General features: G+C 36.4%; 2 pseudogenes; both read right to left on the bottom strand.

Annotated features, from left to right (window-relative positions):
• Positions 1-1661: 1661 nt before the first annotated feature.
• Positions 1662-1780, bottom strand: LOC118600457 (annotated as a pseudogene).
• Positions 1781-9731: 7951 nt separating this feature from the next.
• Positions 9732-9850, bottom strand: LOC118600665 (annotated as a pseudogene).
• Between the last annotated feature and the right edge of the window lie 10779 nt (positions 9851-20629).

Consider the following 20629-nt stretch of genomic DNA (forward strand, 5'->3'; position numbering starts at 1 on the left):
TGGAGATTACTACTGTGTATGGCCACAAGGGACTTTTAATAGCAGTAGTAAATAGAGAAGTAATTTTAGGACTACTGCTGAACCAGAAGGTCTATATGAAGCTGGATAAAGGTTTGCTGTGCAACACATTTGCCGAAAAGGGAAAGATTTCCTAAAGCAAGTGTCACTTCCTTTGCATGTTCAGAGCATCTCTTAGAGACTGCGTATGCTGCATTGCCTACTGCTCAGCTGAAGCAGAAACTCCATATGCATTGCTTATGTTGTTTCAAACTGCAATTAAGTGTTAAAGTTGACTAATGATGGTTGCTATTTGTTGTCAATGATAGGATATTAACCTCATTCTCACCAAATTAAACCCAAGAACTTAACTCCTTGGTAAGACTGAATCTTGTTCTTTCTTAGCATAAAGGCTTCTGTTAAACTAGATTTGTTATATTTCAGAACTTCAAAGATGTTGGCCCAGTTTCCCTTTTAGACAACAACTTGCCTAAATTGTCTCTGCTTTAAACTACTCCTGTCCCCTTCTGGATATATCCACCAGAAAGTAAGCTTCTTAAGGGAAGAAACTGGGCCTAGCACATTCCCCTATTGTATCACCAGGGTCGAGCAGACTAAGATATAGTAGTCACAGATATTTGTAGAATAAAATATATACACATATACTATAAACAAGAATGAAACCTCAAACTTCAGATTGGGGCTACTCAAAGATCCCTAATCCCCATAAAAGAAAGAGCTACTTTACATCTATCTCCCCACAGTCTGCAGAGCCCTGGGAAGGAATGAAAAGGTACAAAAAAGGAGCTGGAAATTCCACCAAAGAATAGAAAATAAAAGCAAATAATCTACGAAACAGAGTGTCAAGAACTTTACATCCATTACATTGTTAAATTTTTAAAAACTTTTTTACTTTAATTTTCAGCAGATCAGTATTATAAGAAGCGAAGCATCAGAAAGTATAACGAAAAATCTAATTTCCCTTCTACTGTACCTTATATTTTTTTTCTTAAGAATTTTTCATGAGTATCTGTGGTCATACCAAACTCATTTTTTGAATTTATTTGTGCATAATAGAAAAAACACCCAATTTTTTTCCCAAAAAGTTAGTAGTCAAGGTCCTAAAGGACATTCGCTAAGTAAAATAAGCCAGTTACCAAAAGACAATATATTACATGATTCTATTGACATGAGTTATTAAAACTATCAAATTTATAAAAAGAGCAGAATGGTAGTTCTTAGTGTTCTGCCTTGGAACCACCAGTCCAATTAAGAAGACGAGTAATCGGTGCCACGTCTACATTTGTCTACCGCATCCACAAAACTTGCTAATAGGCTGTTTTTCTCTCATTTAGTGCTTACAGTTTTGCTTTGCAATTCAGTTGAAGGTTGTGAGTGGGCTAGAGAGGACTTAGGAAAGCCATTCTTTAATTTCTCTTGATTATCCAAAGCTATTCTGTAATACAAACTTAGAAGAAAATGAAAGGTAAAACCAACTACAGAGCACTCAGAAGACAGTGCTTATTTTTCTTTGGGAATTTATATTTATATGGATGAAATTCTTATATTAAATGAAATTTTTTTTTTCTTTTTTAGGTGAGACAACCCTTGGTTGACCTCACAGATTGCAAGGACCTTATCAACTAAAATCCCTTTTTTTTATATACCTATAGCACCTGGTCTTCCTAGGTGGTCTCCCATCCAAGTACTAACCAGGCCCAACCCTGCTTAGCTTCTGAGAGCATACAGGATCGGGCTTGTTCAGAGTAGCATGGTCATAGACTCAAATTCTTAGACTATGGTCTTCTTACGTATCAGAAAGCATTTTCTTATAGGTTTCCCAACCAGGTAATAACACCATGCCTCACTCTTCATCCCAAATCTTTCTGTATGGTTTGCCTGCATTTTGTAGCAGGGAGTAGAAAACAAACCACAGTGGCATTTCCCTGACAGGTTCCTTAACTTCCACTCAAGGGCTTTAACAAAGGCATCCTCCAGGCCCCTTACTCTTAGCCAAAGACTTCGATAGAAATGCAGCCAAAGTCCACCAAACTTTCCAACTTGTAGGGAAAGTGGTTCCTCATCAGGAAAACTGAGCTGCATGAGGAAGAATAAAGGCAGTAAGAACTCTTTGAAGGACCCCATCTTCAACTCCAGGTCCCTGTCTACCTTCTTATCTAGATCATAGTGACCTTTGGTATGATTGTCTCTGAACATCCTGTCTATGATGTAGAAGAAGCCTAATGGGCTCACAGAAACAAATATTATTTCCAAGACTTGCATGTCAGGTATTGGCATTTCCGTCTCTTCCTGAAGGAAGCTTGAATGTCCCATAAGTATTGTGATGACTGAAAGATCACACCATGTCCCAGAGGCAGAGGCTGGATCTGAGTTACATCCCATCACCAGCCCAAACTTGGTTGAATCCCATTTACAAATCAAAGAGCATTCTACCTCAAGGACACAGGAAAAACTTGAAGTGACACCTAGAAATTGACATAATGAAGTAAAAGCGTCCAACTCTTTTTCCAAAATTACCTTTTGTAATTTATTATGAAAATTTTAGACATTAAATGTAAAAATATTTTATCTGTTGATTCTACCACTAGACTCAAAAAATAAACCAACGTCGACCTATGTGAAATCCTGTGTGTTACTCCACGATCTAACACCCTCTTTCTCCACACCCCTGTCTTTTGAGGTAACCGCTCAGAACTTGAAGATTATGTCATCAAAAAATAAACAAATAAATAAATAAAATTCATGGTGATACATTTGGATCACAAGGCAATGTTGTTTGATGTTTTTAAATTCTACATTCAAGATGTGATACTGTGTTTATTCTGCAACATTTCTTTGGTCAATTTTATATTCATGAGTTTTGTGCAGTACTGCATTCTGTTCTTGTTTGTACCCTAATTTTTATCCATCTCCCACTGATAACAATTAGGTTGCTTCCAGTGTTTTTTAATTATGACGTAGCTGCTAAGGGCTATTCTCATATCTTTCTGTGCACTTGAGGGAGAGCTTCTCTATGGTATAATCTAGAAATGGTATTTCTGGGTCAATTGCAGAGGACAGACATAGCCTTAACTTTTCCTGCAATTGCCAAATTGTACCCCAAGAGGATTATGCCAATTTATATTTGCGCCAGGACTGTTCTCTATTCTCACTAATATTTGCCATTCTGGTGGCTGTAAAATGGCATTTATATGTAGTTTTAATTTTTTATTTTCCTGATGACAGGTATCAAAGCAAAAGTTTCATGAACAACCAGGTAAGAAGACTTTCCTCACGGCTATGCAACAGTAGAGAGATGCATTTTGAGTTCAAAATGTAGTCTGAATTCAAATCTGCTGAAACCAAGATTAGGAGGATTTCGAACTGCTGGGGTGAGCTAGTGGAAGAGTACTGGAGGATGTTAGGACGGAAGTCAATTAATGGGATGTGCTGAGCCCATTGTCATTTCTGAGTTAGCAATTTTTTTTCTCTGTGACTAGGCTACCTTCCCACAAAGCCTGGGAGACAGAAGCAGGTGTACTCCCTTGATGGTTACATTTCAAAGGGATGGCTTCCAGGTCCTTAAGAAAAAGTTTATAAAACTGGCAAGAATCTTTTCAAGAGATTTACATCTCAAAAGCACAGAGGAAGAATTTATCATTTGAAATTTTCTTAAGTAAGTGTTCTAAGAAAAGGGAGGTCTGACCTATCTGAAATTTAGTCAAGCTAAGGAGAATGTCAAGACCTTCTAGGTCAAAGGTTACTGGTCATTCTGTTTTCTGATTCTGAGAACCACCTGTTCATATCTTTTGCCCACTTTTCTACTGAGTTAGTCTTAGTGATTTGTAAGAGTTCTTTGCGTACTCTGGTTGCCATTCTTTTATCAGTTACATGAACTATATCTCTGTGGCCTATCTTTAGGTTTTCTTTATTGTATTTTTCAATAAAAATCCGTTTTTCATTTTAATATATCTAAAGTTATCCAATATTTTCCCCTCTGAATTATATTTTTGTGCTTTAAAAAATCCTTCCCTACCCTAAAGTCATAAAGACGGTCTATTTTATTCTAAATTCTGCTTTCCAAATCAAAATGACCTACTGATTCTTTTGCCTGGTATATACATGCCTTTGGAAAATCATTTGTTATATATCAAGTTTCCATGTGTGCAGATCTGTTCATTGATTTATTCAATCACATGGATCTGTTTCTGTACCTACACCAATACCACATGGTTGCAGGAGATAAATCTTGACATCTGGTAGGCCAAGTCTCCCAACTCTTACCCCAAAATGTTCTTGCTTTCAACTATCTTATGATTAATACTTTGTTTCCGTGTTTAAAATATCCCAAGGAAAGAATACACTGAAGTTTATTTCACCACTTAAAGAAACATAATTCTATCAGAAATTATTTTGATAGAGAACAGTATACTATGTGTACAAGTGGGAATGGAGATAGCATTTCACTGAAAGAGAAAAAATACTGAGAATCCCCATAGTCCATCTACCCTCATCATTACTTTGATAAGACTGGCTCTGCAGAATACAGCTTATCCTCATCTTTCCATTCTCCAGGAACACCTAAATCTTTCTTCTCTATATTCCTATATACATCTCTTGAAAGGTTCTCTTTCAAAACAAAAACTTTGCTTAATACATATAAATGCACCTGAGTTGAAACAATGAGGATCTAGAATGAGTCTCTCCAGAATATGCCACCCTAGCATGCGGATTATTTTGAATTGAAAATAATTAAAATCCAATGAATTCAAGAAGAGCTTTTCAACCTCTCCCTTTACCTACCTAAAAAAAAATTTGGATAGAAAAACCTGTTTCAGAAAGGGAACCTTACTTAGCATGGTCACCTTAGCAACTATGAACTCAGTGGCAGAGAGGCAGAAATCTAGCTAAATCTGTTTGTTGGACACCCCTCTGTGTCCAGTTGTTACTGTGTGGTCCGGCAATAATCTATTTACCACATGTTTGCTCTTTTGCCTGTATTTTTGAATTGCCTACTTCTTCTTTGAAATCCTAGACCCCTGCCTCCTTTGTCCAGAATAGCATCTAAGTCTCAACTGCCCAGTGTGTCCTGAGGTCACAATATTCTTGTGGAACTCCTATATGAACATAAATAATAGATTTGGTCATTTTCTCCTGTTAATCTGTCTCATGTTAATTTGATTTTTAGTCCAGCCAGAAGAACTTAAAAAGTAGAGAGGAAAACTATTTTTCTACCCCCACAAAATTCAGCAACTAAGGAAAATACTGGGGCTAGTAATGGTATTCTAGCTCATGGCTGCATCCTTGGAAATACACTTTTTTTTGCATCTTTATTTACACATTTTTAAAACACACTACCCTTTCAAATAGCTATCTTATTTCCTACAATATAACGAGTACCCCTTTATCCTTCAGCCTTAGTAATCTCTTACTGCTTGCTACCAATTAGCTGGTAACAAATAAGGAGATGAGGCAAACATTTCTCAGAATTCTCACATTCTTTATAGCATCAGCTTCTGAAAGTTTCATCTCTTAGCATACAGAAGGCTGGCAGTAAAAACTAATAAATAAATAATATCCATTTGGAACTCCTTCGTTCTTTTTTTTTTTTTTTTTTTTTTTTAAAAAAAAAAGGCAAATTCAGCTGCTCGGCAATAAACTTACTTTGAATGGTCATATAATCTCAGTATAAATACCAGATCACTAAGAGGCTGTTTTGACAGCCCTTTGGCTTTTGGACGTTAATATCCCTTCCCCTGCCTTGGATTCTACTTCCCTAAACAAATTTATAAAACCATATAAACTGTAGATTATCCTCTTTAAGTGGCATGTACAGTATGAGTTCAAATGAGGTGTTTCATATGCCACTGTCAGCACGGTGTAATTGCAAGGCTATAGCTAACCTCATTTTCTGTTCTCCTTGTTTGTTCCCTCCCTCTCTAGGAAATAAACAGGACAATGGAAAGCTCCCTACAGGGCAGAGATGATAAAATCAACTTTTGCTAGTTGAGAATGCAATTTTCCACAATGGGTAGAATTCCTTCAATTCTCAGAACTGGGTTTTTTACCCAGAGAATCCCTCTGAGCCATTCTCCAGCCAGTCTTTGAAATTTTCATTATGAAACTGAAAACCTCAGATTACACCACTTATAACATCCCACTGCTTTTGTGCCTAGTAAATAATTAGTGGGAGTGCTTTCTTCTTTAATAAAAACAGAATGCTCTCTTCATGACTTCTCAGTTTCATTTCCATGGCTTTACACTAAGGAAACAACAACAGAGGGGTTAATAGCAAACTCTAGAGCCAAACTGCCTGAGTTCTAATCCCAACTTTGCCATTTACAAGATGTCTGACTGCGTATAAATCACTTAACCTCCCTGTGCATCAGCTTCCTCATCTGTAAAATGGGGACAATTGTAACAACCTCCTAGGGCTACTGTAGGAATTAATAAGTTATTACATGTAAAGGACATAGATGGATATTGGTATACAGTAACCTGCATTTAAGAGTTTGCTTTATTAATTAAGAATAAGCATAGTCTTCATAATATTGTTTCTATTTGCTATTAGATACAATCTAGGTGTCTACTGATTATCATTTAGTTAAATAGTTGACTACTAAGAAGCCATTAAAAATGATGGTGCAGAACCATAACATTTCAAGGAATGCTGGCAGCACGGTGTTCATACCCAGTCTTAAAAGGAAAAATTGTTGTTTAAAAGTGCACTGACCAAATAGGAAAAGTCTGTCTTTCATCATGGGTGGTCGCACTTCAGAGTATAAGTTTCCCTCTTGTGGCATTAGGAGTGGAAGGAATTCAGACATTTAAAGACTCAAAGTTATCTCCTATGCACATTTGAGGATGTATTCCAACAAATACAGTAAGAATTTTAGAATAAAGGAAAACATGGGACCTAGAAAACAGTAAACATAACCAAAAAGAGGGGAAAAGTTTGAAAATATCAAAAATGCTGGAAAAAACTGAATGGCAGACCTAGAAATTTAGACCCAGTTGATCTAAACTAGAAGAAAAAAAATCAAAACATTCTTGAATGGGATCTTTAAGTAACAGTAATAGATATCTCATTAAAAGATTTAGTGACTGATGAGCTTTCTTTCATTAACCACAAAAATTGAAATTAAAAACTCAAAGGGAGCATGAACAAAAACTATGGCCGGAATATGAAGCAAACTGAAATATAACATAATTTTGAACAAAGCAAAGGCATGTAAGACAGTTCTTCAATCTTCACGCTTAGGATATTCTTCCTTAAGCAACAGAGCTTTAGTTACATATAAGTCTACATTTCCAGAAGGATCGTATCACACTTTACAGTTTTACAGTGAATAAATACAGAGTTATATTTATTGGTTTTCAGGTTTCAGAATAAACATGAACAAAACATATGCACTAAAGAGTTTATAATCATTGCAGAATATATTTGTGTGGATTATAAAGTAGTGCCTCATCTGTAAGACACTCCATTGCAATAACTATAGAAATAGATGACTATGAATTAATGGTGCCCCCTGGGGTTGTCTGCAAAACCATCAACTGTGACTCTGGATAAATAAACACAACTTGTAGAGAAAAACAAAAAAGGAAAGATTGTTAGAGATGCACCACATTTACCTAATCGAGAGTCAAAATATGTATTTAAGGTTATGGAATAAAATACACTCAAGTTTATTATTTAAAACTATAATATTAAGCAAATAGAAGCCAATTTATTTTTACTAAAATTTGGAAGTTAGTATATGTGAGCTAAGTTTAGTGTGGGGATCCACTGATAAATTTCTAATGAAGTTGTGAGATTATTATTTGGAATTATGAAAGTAGGTATTAGAAGAATAAAAATAGAAATGGCTAAAAACTATTGCATATACAAAGAAAGGGGATGGTGTTGGACAGAAGACCAACTTTTTATTTCATACTATTCAATACTATTGTTTTTTAGTATTCATTATTTGAATTATATTTATTGGGGTGGCATTAATATGGTAAAAGTTTCAAGTATACAATTCTATAATACATCATCTGTCTATTGCATTATCTTTACCACCTAAAGTTAAGTCTCTGTCATCATATATTTGATTCCCTTTACCTTCTTCTACCTTCTCCCACCCCCATGTTGTTTCTAGTATCCACTTTGGATTCCTTTTTATAATCCTTTTAAGTAGAGTTGCATATCTATGAATAAATGTGCACAGTACATATATAACTTTATAAGAAATACATCAAACATTAGTTTTGCTTATATCTGGGCTATGGAGATAAATGATTTTTGTTTCATTTTGGTTTTTGTCTATGTTTAATTTTTCTAAATTATCTTGTGTATGTTGTTTTATAAAAAGATTAAGTTGTCTTCATCAAAAATTGAGATGCCGAAACTCCTATTGTAAGAAATATACTCTCCCTCACTTTTCTTCTACCTGTTCTCTCTTCATTTTTGGCCAAAGATACTACAACCAGTATCAGAACCAAACCGATGACCTGTGACCATTTTACCAGTACAGACTTCAGCACATGGACCTAATACATGATAACAGGGGAAAGACAAAGGATGCACTGTTAAAATATCTGTATACATATGCAGTTAGTGGGTTAAGACTATATATTAGCAAGTAAACGTATTCCTCTCACCTATATGGAAACAGTACTCTGAAGAAAACATAAGCTGTTGTGTTAGTTTTTGACACTACAAAAATGTTCAGATCACCAGACTGTCCACATCATGTGAGCTCATTTGACAGCTACAGCTAACTCGTCTGTTCTCCAGAAGACCCACAATGGTGTTTTTCATATAGAAAGCACTGAATAGTCAACAAACTAGAAAACAAATGAATCAATGAGGAAATAAAAAAATAAATAGGTGTTTCCAGGTTGGTGCCATATGGTTTCACACTTTGGCCACAGTGTGAAACTAAGCAGACTTGTTCATTGAGCCATGATCATCTTTTCATTTTCTACTAGGAAAAATTCCACCATGCATGTGCTCAGAGAAACCTAGCTCAGAAACCAAAGTTCAAATATGACTCTAACTATACTGCTAGGAACTGTCTTGGCATTTCTTAGTCACACTGTACATCTTATACTAAGGGTTATGTAGAGACTTCCTGATAACATATGCAAGATGCCTTGTGTTTCTTCAAGGACATTACAAATGTTTGTGACAACAAAGGAAACACACATAAAGTTTGAAAAAATTAAGTCCCAACAAGACACATAAAAGTGAACAGATTATAAATGAATTTTATTAAATAACAAGATACACTGATGGACAGAGAAATTAGCTTCAGGTAGAGAATAACTCCTGTGTGTGAGAAGCAACTGACTATAAGTTAAGAGTATTTTGTTAGTTTCTGGAAGCAAAGTGGAAGGTGCTATAAATAATAATCTAAAACAATTATATTTAGTCTCCTAGGATAAGCTTCAGAAACTCTATCCCAGACATAAAAGGAACCTGGATCGCCGAGGAAATAATTTTGATAAAATACTCAGAAGTCTTTTCTTAAAGACCAGACTCCTCACTGTCATCTACTCTGTTCCAAGGAGCCTCTGCAGAGCACAGACCTTCAGCAGAACCACAGTCTTCCAATGGAAAGGAATTACAGGTGGACAGATCAGGGGACTAACTCTATCTATCTATCTATTTTAGGTGAGGCAACCCTTGGTTGATCTCACAGACTCCAAGGAACCTGTCAGCTTATAATCTCTTATTTTATTTTTTATACCTACAGCACTTGGTCTTCCTAGGTGGTCTCCCATCCAAGTACTAACCTGGCCCGACCTTGCTTAGCTTCCAATATCAGACAGGATCAGGCTTGTTCAGGGTGGCATGGTCATAGACTGGACCTAACACTATTTGTTTATGACAGGTACTTTCACTTACTTTAAGCTTCCAAATAATCTGTAGAAAGCTACTGTTAGTCCACTTCACAAAGAACTAGAGTCTAAAGAGCTTATTCGATCACACACATCTCGTAAGTGGTGGAACAAGAAGTCTGGTTTCAAAATCTATGTCCCTCTTGCCACACCCTACTCCTGAGTAGATGATCAAGATCTTTGATCTCTAGTGAACTTAACCTTCATCATAAATCGCCATGGTTCTTTGAGCCTAGAGAACTTCATCCTCCATTGATAAGAAACTGGGAACTGTACAGAAAAGAGAATTCAAGAGAACTTTGTGGAGGCAAAGTTGGCTCCCTTCCCCCAATAAATACAGATCACCTGCGGTCACTTAATTTTCTCATTCTCACTTTCCCTACCTACAAAATGAAGGAGTTAGATTTGAATGGCTAAGTGCCCTTGCAGCTCTAGACTCGCCCTCTTTAGATCTGAAGTGTGGTAACTCTTAAATATTAAGCACTGATGGAAGAATACTTTTCTAGGGTCTAGTACTTACTGGAACTGACGCTGAAACACATGACAAACAATGTAGCCAAAGAATGAGTGAGGAAAGGTCAAATTAAACTGCTCGTTCCAGGAGCAGCACTAAGACTTGATCTAATTTGAAAAGAAAACTGAAAAACACATAGGTACTTTAATGAATACACAATCTGTTGTACAATCGAGCAAATATTAACAGATATGAAGACTCTCCTCCTCTTGCCCCCTACTACCTGTTTTATGGAATAACCCATACTCTTCAGTTGTTTTCCATTTCCTTCAACAGCTACAGATTTTATCCCAAGGGCTAGGCAGCTACACGCTTTGAAATATAGTAAATGCTTTTCAACTATAGGAGAGAGGGTGGTAGGGTGGGAAGTCCTCAGAACTTGAAACTTCTACATTGTGGACAAGTCTTGTGTAGGCAGAGGCCTAGAGCAAGGATTAACGGGGATGAAAACTGAAGAGAATAAAGGGAGGGTGACTATGATGAATACAATGGGCCGAGGGCTATATATGAGGCCACCTACTATTCTTTGTCCTTTAATGGCAATGGCTTAAAGGGAACTATAAGCAGAGATATAAACTGTGAGAAGCAATGGAAAATGGTGTTGTGCAGTGTGGTGGGTTGTGTACAGGACCAGCATGGAAACTGGAATTCCTGGGCTCTATCCTAGGTTCCACCATTGGCCATTTTTGCAATCTTGGCCAATTTATTTAATCTCATGTCATAATTCTCTTGTATAGAAAATAATTTAGCTTCCTGCTCTCTAAAATCTAAAATTCTATAAACTATAAGAGGTGAAAAAGATGATAGGCCATCTCATTTATTTTTAACCTCTAAACTTCCAGTCATTTACTCATCTACTGTCCCCTAAGAGACCCAGATGGTCAGTCAACTATCCTATTCTTTCTAGCATTATCATTTTCAAAGGTTAAGATTTCTGTACACCAAAACTGGCTATAGAGTAATATCTACAGTCCTACCACACTCATTTTCATTTATTTTTACTGATAACATTAGGGGAACTAAATATCCACTCATGAGAGTTACAATGTAAATGCCCCCTTACTCCTTTTTTTTTAAGTCGTATCTATATATCCCTAAAGCCTCTATGTGCACTCATGATGTTTTTCTTAGAATAAAGTATCCCCTTAAATATTTTTACTCTATGTGAAGACCTCTTCTCTCCAGCATACAGAACTATAATTATAGTTAGGATGGAATTATAGGGAAATTAACAGGTTGTTCAATCAAGATGAATGCCCTCATACATTCCAGGTAAAGCGACTCACATTCTGGGTACTGAGCTCTACCATCCATGAGCCATTCCACACAAAAGAAGATAACTCTGCATGCCATTGGCTTAAGTCCAGCCCTGAGAACAAGTGTCTCCATTTAATGCCTGTTGGCCTTCTTCAAAGGGAAAGGTTGTGTTTGCTGACTCAGCACTTTTATTTTCAGCTCTGTGATCTTGCTCTTTGTCCATTGCACACTTCTCCAAAATGGAGCTGGTATTCTCCAATCATTAATGTTTATTTCATATGAATATAGCCTGTCACATCAAAATCACCAACAGGAGGAAGGGGTATCATAACTGAGGATATTGGGAGTGTTGTCTACCCAGGTCAGCCTGGAAAAACCTCTGCTCTACTTGATTGAATTCCAGTTATTTCCAGAGTTCACGACTATGGTCTCCTTATCTCACCTGAGTCTCCCAATTTTTTGCTGAAAGAAACATCTTACTCGATATGCTGATTCAGAATGTTTTGTTTCTTAAATTCTTTAACCCCTGAATTTCTTCCCCTAAGTGCAACCAAAACTGCTTCAGCATGTTTGGGCTTACTGCCAGATCGCTTTTCAGAATGGCCTCTCCAGGCCTCACCACCACCTGCGATTCACGAAGGTTCCTGGGTATCCACATCACCACTGATTCTTGGCATTGCGTGCTCTAATGTTTGCCTACACGACAGATAAAAAGTGGTACATCACTGCTGGTTTGATTTGCATGTCCTACTAATGACTTTCAGTCTTCCTCCAAAGTTTGATCACTTTCTAAATCTAAATCGACTCCATCTTACAGTACAATAGATTTTTTCCTTATTATCAACCCTATCCAGTATTCATAAACCAGGCTTGCTGGCTCTGTGCTCAGAGCTCTTTTATATCAGATGTTTTGTTGTAGAATGATTGAGGGAGGGACCAACTGACAGATGATTCTCTTCCTCCTGACACCAGTCCTCCATACACAGGTAACCCTATGTTAATTATGTCAATATGTCTTCTCTAAGGCCTACGCTCTCCACCTGAAATCCACCTTTAAGACAGAGACCTTAATCAGCTTTGTTTTGACACCTTTAGAACATAGATCAGGGACTGTAAAGATTTTTCCTTCATTAGAAATTGGCAACCTTGGTATTGTCTCATGACGCAATCCAGGTCTTAACTTATTATGCCAGACAGTTGTTCCTTTAGGTCTCAAAAGACAAGGTTCAGTTCCTTCTAAAATCATTTCTTACATTATTTCTGAAAATACCATTTCGGTAGAATCAGTGCCTAATTCTTTGTTCTGTCTCATCCTTTGTGTACTCTCAATTATCACTCACCTTGCTTATCTCTCAACACTTCAAAAGGCATATTATGCATACCTTTCTCATCAGGCTCTCCTTAAATGCTTTTGCGAAGGCAAAGTCACTATAGGTCAGTTTGAACTAGCTAATCAATGTAGAAGTCTATGCTGTGCCTCTAATAACTTACTAAAATATAGAAAATTTTTCTAAACTTCAAGTGAAGGAACAGAAGAAGCTTTAAATTCTGATAGCTCCGTGGTATCCCAAAGGCATGTTGGACTCACAGAAGTTGACAGCTGAAAATAATAGAGCAGAACTCCTTCATTAAAAGAGAAAAGTGTTGAGGCCCAGAGAGGTTACACAACTTATGCAAGCTCTCAGAACACATAGCATTAAAGTATAATCCTGGCAACGAAACTAATATCCTACCTGCTATTTTATATTAGTGGGCAAAAAAAAAAAAAAAAAAAAAAAGGTTCCTGTAAAAAGTTGCTTCTTAGAAAGGTCTGCTCATCTCTAGGCTAGTTGTCCTCAGGTGGCCTGAAGCTTGACAAGAGTGGTTGCCAAACCAGGACCCTGATTTGTGTGGGATCCCCAGACAGCCCTGAAGTTCTAGGGTCTTTATCCAGCATCAGAATGGCCTAGCAGCCCTTCAACAACCTAGGGAGGCTGCTGTAGGGCCAAGCTGGGGGATCTAAGCAGAAATAATTTACAATCTTAAGTCTGATGTGTAAGTTCTGGTTTGCTGTATTTGAGAAATAACTACCTTTTAATATGGGCCTTTGTGGGGGGGGGGGAATATAAATGCTTTAATTTTTGAAAAATTATTGCCATGGATAGTCAAGAATTAAGACCAAAGCAGGCAAAACTCGCAAAAACAATACTGTGCTCAAGGCCACAGAAAAGCCTTCTGTAGAAAGAATCCTACGGCTGTATATTCAGTGCCAAATCTTTGACCTTATGTAAAAAATTTTGCCTCTGTAACCTACAAGAGTAATACTTAAAACAGTTTCTCCAAAATGAATTATGTATTTTCAAAAGGTTTAGTAAAGACTGACTTGAAAAATGAGGACATTACCCTAACCACTAGTCCTCAGAGTGTTACAAAACACAAATTGGGTGAAGGTTAATCATTACCTAATGCAGAACAAACCCCTGGCTATTGACCTCTTAGAGGAACAAGCCACTCTGAAAAGCCCCTCGAAAGACGATATGAACAGCATGGCTTTCACTACAACCAACAAGGCAAATATCAACATCTTACTCGATGAAAGTGGGGGATTCAAAAACTGATCACTTATATCAGGATGATGAAATCAAACACCTATTTATTTCTCAGGAGCTAGAAAAAAAGTATAATGCTTCCAAGTAAAGAAAAAGTTACAGTACATTTCTAAGTCTAACGTAAAGACTAAAATCTGAATTTCCACAAGGCTTTCTGTTGACGCAGTGGCAGCAGGGCGTGGGTGGTGTGGGGCGGGGGGAGGCGGCGGCGCATGGAACAGCATGATGGATCTTTTGTAGCCTAAGATCAAAAGCCAAATGACTAGGAGAGTTTGGATTCTAAAAAGAGACTCTTGCTCCTCTAGAGTTATCACTGATAAACATTAAAAAAAAAAAGCAAACAAAAAAATAATGAAGTTTCAGGACTTCATAGCTCCACATCTGTTCCAGCAACACAAAGAGAAAGGCCTGAAGAAAGTAGAGAGATTAGATAAATCCTTGACCTTTGCCTTCTCTCACTATAAGTGAAGTAGCTGTCAGGATAACACCCAGTGCTGAAGGAAAATAGATTGTGAGAACTGCAAGTGATTCCAGCAACTTAAGATATCAAAGGGTCAACCAATCTCAGCCAAGGAGATTAAAGCACTCCCAGAAGAGACATTTCTTGATGTTTTTTTCAAGCCTTTCAGTGACAATGACAGATAAAGTACATCTTTGAAGCCTAGCACTTTACTAGTAGTCTTCTTCAGACTCCAGTTCGATTCAGGAAAGGAAACGGGTTAATTCTTTTTTGAGGTTGCATTAATAAGGCACATGGTGATTCTAAGAAAGTACAAGGTTATCAGAAGGAAATTAACAATTTGGAAGAGCTCAGACTTGAAAGAAAACTGACATTTTTCTCACATCAACTCAGTTACCAGAATCCACGCATTACTAAATGATCAAGATACACTGACCTGCAGGAAAGCTACAGAGGAGGTTGAAGATCTTCAGGTAAGGAGCTTGGACCAAAATCCAAAGACAGATGACTGAAGTTCTGAATTCCGTTGTAATTCAGACATGGAAATAAACATTTAAAGACAGTGCATAATGGAGAGAGATGATGAAGTAATGAGAAACTTTGTGGAAATTTATGAGTAAAAACACACAACCTACAATGTGAAAAGCTCACCAACTGAAAAGTTTTGAGAAAGATATGAATTGGGGGCATTTGTTCACATCTGCTTCCAGAAATGAGGACCCATTTTTCTGAGGACTTTATTTTCCAAACTAAACCTGATCCAGTGTTTACAAGTCTGGTGGCCGTTCAGTTTGGTCCCACCTCTCCTCTCTCGTGTTTTTCCCCTTCTTCCTGTATTGATATTATGGGCATGAAATTTTGTTTAAGGTACATAACGTAATGATTTGAAATATGTATATACTGCTAAATGGTCAATTAGTTAACATTCATAACCACACAGTTAAAAACGTTTCTTATGATAACTTTTAAGGTCTCTCTTAGCAACTTTCAAATACACAGTACAATATTTTAAACTAAAATCACTGTACTTGACATTAATCCCAGGACTTATTTTATCACTGAAAGTTTGTACCTTTTGACTACCTTCACTTATTTCTCCCATCTCCACCTTTTAGTGCCCACCTCCATCTCTGGCAATCACCAATCTGTTCTCTATGAGTTTGATTTTTTCTTTTTTCTTTTTTAGATTCCACCTATAAGTGAAATTATATGCTATTTGTCTTTCACTACCTGACTTATTTCATTTAGCATAATATCCATGACACATTTTCAAAATGAAAAGAATGGGCAGGCAAGCAGATCATGCTGGTGTCATATTTGTTCAAAGGAAAAACATTTTATATTTTGTATGAAAATTTATAACTGGTTACTTGGCTTTAAACCACAAAATAGCAAATAGAAACTAGCTAGACAAACAGAATGACGGTGTCTAATTGGAGGTTCTGAATTGGACCATGGGGCTGAAAGCAACTGCTGAAACTAAGTCATATAAGTTACTTAGTGATATAGTAGCTATTATTGTTAATAACCCTAAATGATTGTTAATACACTGTAAAATAATTAACAATTCTGCAAAATTTTAACCTACTTGAATGACTGAAATCCTGTCTAATATTTCAGTGAAAGCTATAAACTTTTTCACTTAAACAGAATATTATAAAGTACACACAAAATAGACATCATTTAAGAGGCATTTTTAACTTCTTAAAATTAAGATATAATTACATACTGATTTGTTAGGATCATTTTTCCCCATCAGTCAAAATATAACCAGATTCTAATTCCTTAGAAATGAAGTTATGTAGAAGGGGCAGAACATTTTTAGTTTTCCTGAATGTATTTAATGTTTATCTCAAGATATAGGATTTGGCCTCCTTGAATTTTTTTACATCACAACTTTTATGATCTTCCCATGTTTTTAAAGTATAGATTATAGAGCCAAACCTTTAATAGTTATTCTATGCTAAGTTTTAAGACCCTCTTCTAAAGAGCTTACAGTTAAAGATAGGATAACAGTCACATAAAATGTTTTAATAGTCATAAAATATACCCCCTGATATTTACAGCTCTTTAATCCTTCTGATCATGTACCAATTTATCATGTATATTAATTACATAATTACCGATGATTATGTGAACTCATTTTTCCCCTAAAGTTGCTCTTGGTAATAGAAACTGCTTAAAACTAAGCACCATGGCATAATTCTCTACCATTGCTTCATTAATTGTATTTTTTTTTCATCACTCTTACCTAGGAAGTCATACTTTGCTATTGCCTGATGTATTCTAAAAAGTCTTTCTTATTGCAAGGTTACTACCGCCCTTATACAACTTCTAATAGCTTAAAATACTAAGCTGCAAATAAGGTAGAATAAACTTGCTCTTAGAGCCTGTTTTTAATGATGTTAACCTTCAGAAACTGAATTCTATTCATTTTCTGCTTCTGAGCTCCATGAGGGCATAGGTGGGAGGCGCAGTTCTTATTCCCATCTTCTCAATGCTTCATATATTTCCTGACACATAGTAGATACCAACATGACATACTTCTTGTATGTACAATTAGGCCCTATAATAGAGCTCTTAAAATTCAATTTCATACAAAAATAAATCAATTTTTCAAGGCTTTTCAATTTTTCAAGTGTTTTACAATACTTGCAGATACCTGCTGTATTCAAAGTTTGTGTAGCCTGTAACAGGTATATGAAAAGATAGTCAAGATCACTCATCAAAAGATGGTAAACCAAAACCAAAATGAGGCATAACCTCATGCTTAGTAGAGAAATGTTGGCAAGGATCCTTATACGCTGCTAGTGTGAATATTTCAAAAATGGTGTAGCCATTATAAAAAACAGAATGGAGTTTCCATATATTAAAAAAAAAAGAACTAATTTTAATAATCCCACTTCTGGGTAATCCCACTGCTGGGTATATTATCCAAAGAATTGAAATCAGTATCTCAAAGAGATATCTGCACTTCCATGTTCATTGCAGCACTACTCACAATAGTCAAGATGTGAAAATAACCTAAAATGTCCATCAGTGGATGAATGGATAAAGAAAATGTAGTATATACACACAATGTAATAACATTAAGCCTTTAAAAAAATAAAATCCTGCCATATGTGACAATATGGATAAACCTAGAGGACATTACACTAAGTCAACTTAACCAGCCACAGAAGGATAAACATTGTGACTCCACTTATATGAGAAATCTAAACACGAAGAAGAGGAAGAATAACGGTTGCCAGTGGCTGGGGAGATGGAGAAATGAGGAGCTGCTGTTCAGCAGGTGTAAAGCTTCGGTTATATAAGATGAGCAAGTTCTAAAACTCTGTCGTACAACATTGTGCCTTAAGTTAACATTATGATTCTGTGCATTTAAAAACTGGTCGAGGGTAGACCTCATGTTAAGTGTTCACAACTGGCAAGATTTGGTCAGTGGACAGGACATACTCTTCCTGAGTCTGAAACACATGAACAAATAGGTAATTTATTATTTCCTTGGAAAATACAGAGGCAAGGCAAAAGGCACTGGATACAAGTAAAAGGTATTTCCTTCCATCAAGCAGGGGTAGCCTGGAGAAAAACTCTGTCTCTTCGTAGAGATATTCTTGCCGAACTACTAAAATAGTCATTCTCTAGAGAAGGACTTTCTCTTTTAGCTACTGTGCGGAAGACAACTCCATTTATCCTGCTATTATGGGTTGTGTTCCTCAAAAATATATGACAAGGTCAGCCCCTAGAACCTCAGAAGATAACCTTATTTAAAATAAGGCCTTTACAGAAAAAAACTGAGTTAAAATGAGAGGATTAGATTGGAACTTAATTCAATATAACTGGTGTCCTTATAGAAAGGGGAAATTTGGACACAGAGACCAATTGAATATTAACTCAACTGTTCCTCAGCCCTCTACTGGTGATATTTACTGGCCTTTTCAAACGATCAAACTGTTTTGGATGCCCGATAAGATCAGAAAGGAAGATTTCCCCAAGGCCAACATTTAAGGATTCAACTTAGAGTCTACTTCAAAGGGAATAAACATCCTGAACTTTTCTGTTTATCCCAGAGTAAAAATTTTCTATAGAGATAATATCTAAGTTTAAGGTTTGTTTTCTCATGCAAGGCACTAAGAGGCATTTTCCATTTTCTACTAAGAAACATTAATACAGCAAGCATGTATAATTTCTAAGCAGAGAGAAAATCATTAAATGTGTCAGAACATCCTTTAAGCTCCTTTCACTCAGAGTAAAAACATACATTCTCTTGACATGGAGTGTTTAGAACATCGTCACACACACTTCAGGAACAGTTGTTTCAATTCTCCAAAGAGAATTATCAATGACTAATCCCCAAAGATTCTGAGCCCAACACAAAGACTGTCTAAGGGTCTTCTGGAAACATCTGAACTAACCTCATGTCTTATATACTTCCAATACTGCACCAAACACTTGACACTACTTATAGTTATTTACAAGACAAAATGAGGGAGATTCGTTTCTTATTCTTTTCTATAGCTTCAGCATCTGACACTCAGGTAACATTTACTAGTTGAATGACTGAACAAACTTCCTAATAACCCCTTCTCTAAATCATATAGAAAGTCAGCATCCTGAGCAAGTTTCTAGTGAACAAGTTTATTCATGCCTTGTGCATGGTATCATCTTCAGTGTCAAAGGGAAGCCCTTCCACAGTGAAATGGCTTGTTCTTTCTTGGACTTTCTCTCCTCACTTTTGACCTGTGCCTGTTTACTACTGACACATCAAATCAAACTGGATCATAGAAGGCCACTGCGGCTACTTTTACTTTGTCTAGCTCATTTTCTAACTATAAGATTGGTCACTGCAAACTTTCATATTCAGCCTTGCCCTAAAATTTTGGGTGGCAGCTCAAGTTACATCAACTACAAAACAAGTATCTAATAGAACAATTTGTAAACATTGTGAAAACTTTAAGATGCGATGATTGCATCCAAGGTATATACAAGCTAATCAACTTTTGAAAACCTAAATGACAATAAGATTTCAATTAGACATTAAGACTATCAATCTTAAGAACACAACTTCCATCTAAAACTTTGTCTCCTCCCCTCTTCCCTGCAGTCCTTTAAACCAATTAACAACAACTTTCTGCAGGAAGCTTTCCCAGTGCACAGATTCATCGATCACCATAACCCAGACTATAGCACCCAAGAGACCTCTTGAGGTGATTAAGCAAAGTTAAAAAAAAAAAAAACAAAAAACAAAAGCCAAAGCTTCTATCTAACATATCTGAATTAGAATCCTGGTTCTGCCCCCACTAAGTCTGTGACTTTGACAAGTCGATTTCTCTCAGCCTTAGTTTCTTCATCCATAAAATTGCCAGATAAGGTTTACAGCATGAAATTGACACAATAAACTAACATTTTCACGTAATCAGCACAAAGACCTTTATAACTATTCAATTTTCTTTACAGTGAGATGTGTTTACTTATGTTACTGGAGAGTCTGCATCTTAGTAATTTGTTACATGTTTTGGTTCCATTCTACTTCACTAGAAGCTACATCCATTAAAAAAGGGAATGGCCTCTTAAAATCTTCAAGTGCATATGGCCAGCTCTCTACACACACACATCTCCCTCAGAAAAAAATGTAAAAGGATGAAAGGTTTCTTCTGGTTTTACTAGCACCAATGATAAACCCAGAACCTCAGGGAACCAAGTTTGTATGCACCACTGTAGATAAAGTGGAAAAAAATCAGTCCTCACTGTGTCTTTACTTCTAGTAAACAACTTTTTCTCTGCTAAGTACTCTATTTTCATCCCATTTTCATTTGTATTGCTAAGCAACACCCTGTACCCCCAGTTTTATTTCTGGTTCTGCATTTATTGTCACAGACACCTACAAAGTTACATCCCACACACTGGAGTATTTTTAGGTTTCAT

The sequence above is a fragment of the Rousettus aegyptiacus genome, unplaced genomic scaffold, assembly GCF_014176215.1.
Source record: "Rousettus aegyptiacus isolate mRouAeg1 unplaced genomic scaffold, mRouAeg1.p scaffold_m13_p_3, whole genome shotgun sequence".
Taxonomy (NCBI): domain Eukaryota; kingdom Metazoa; phylum Chordata; class Mammalia; order Chiroptera; family Pteropodidae; genus Rousettus; species Rousettus aegyptiacus.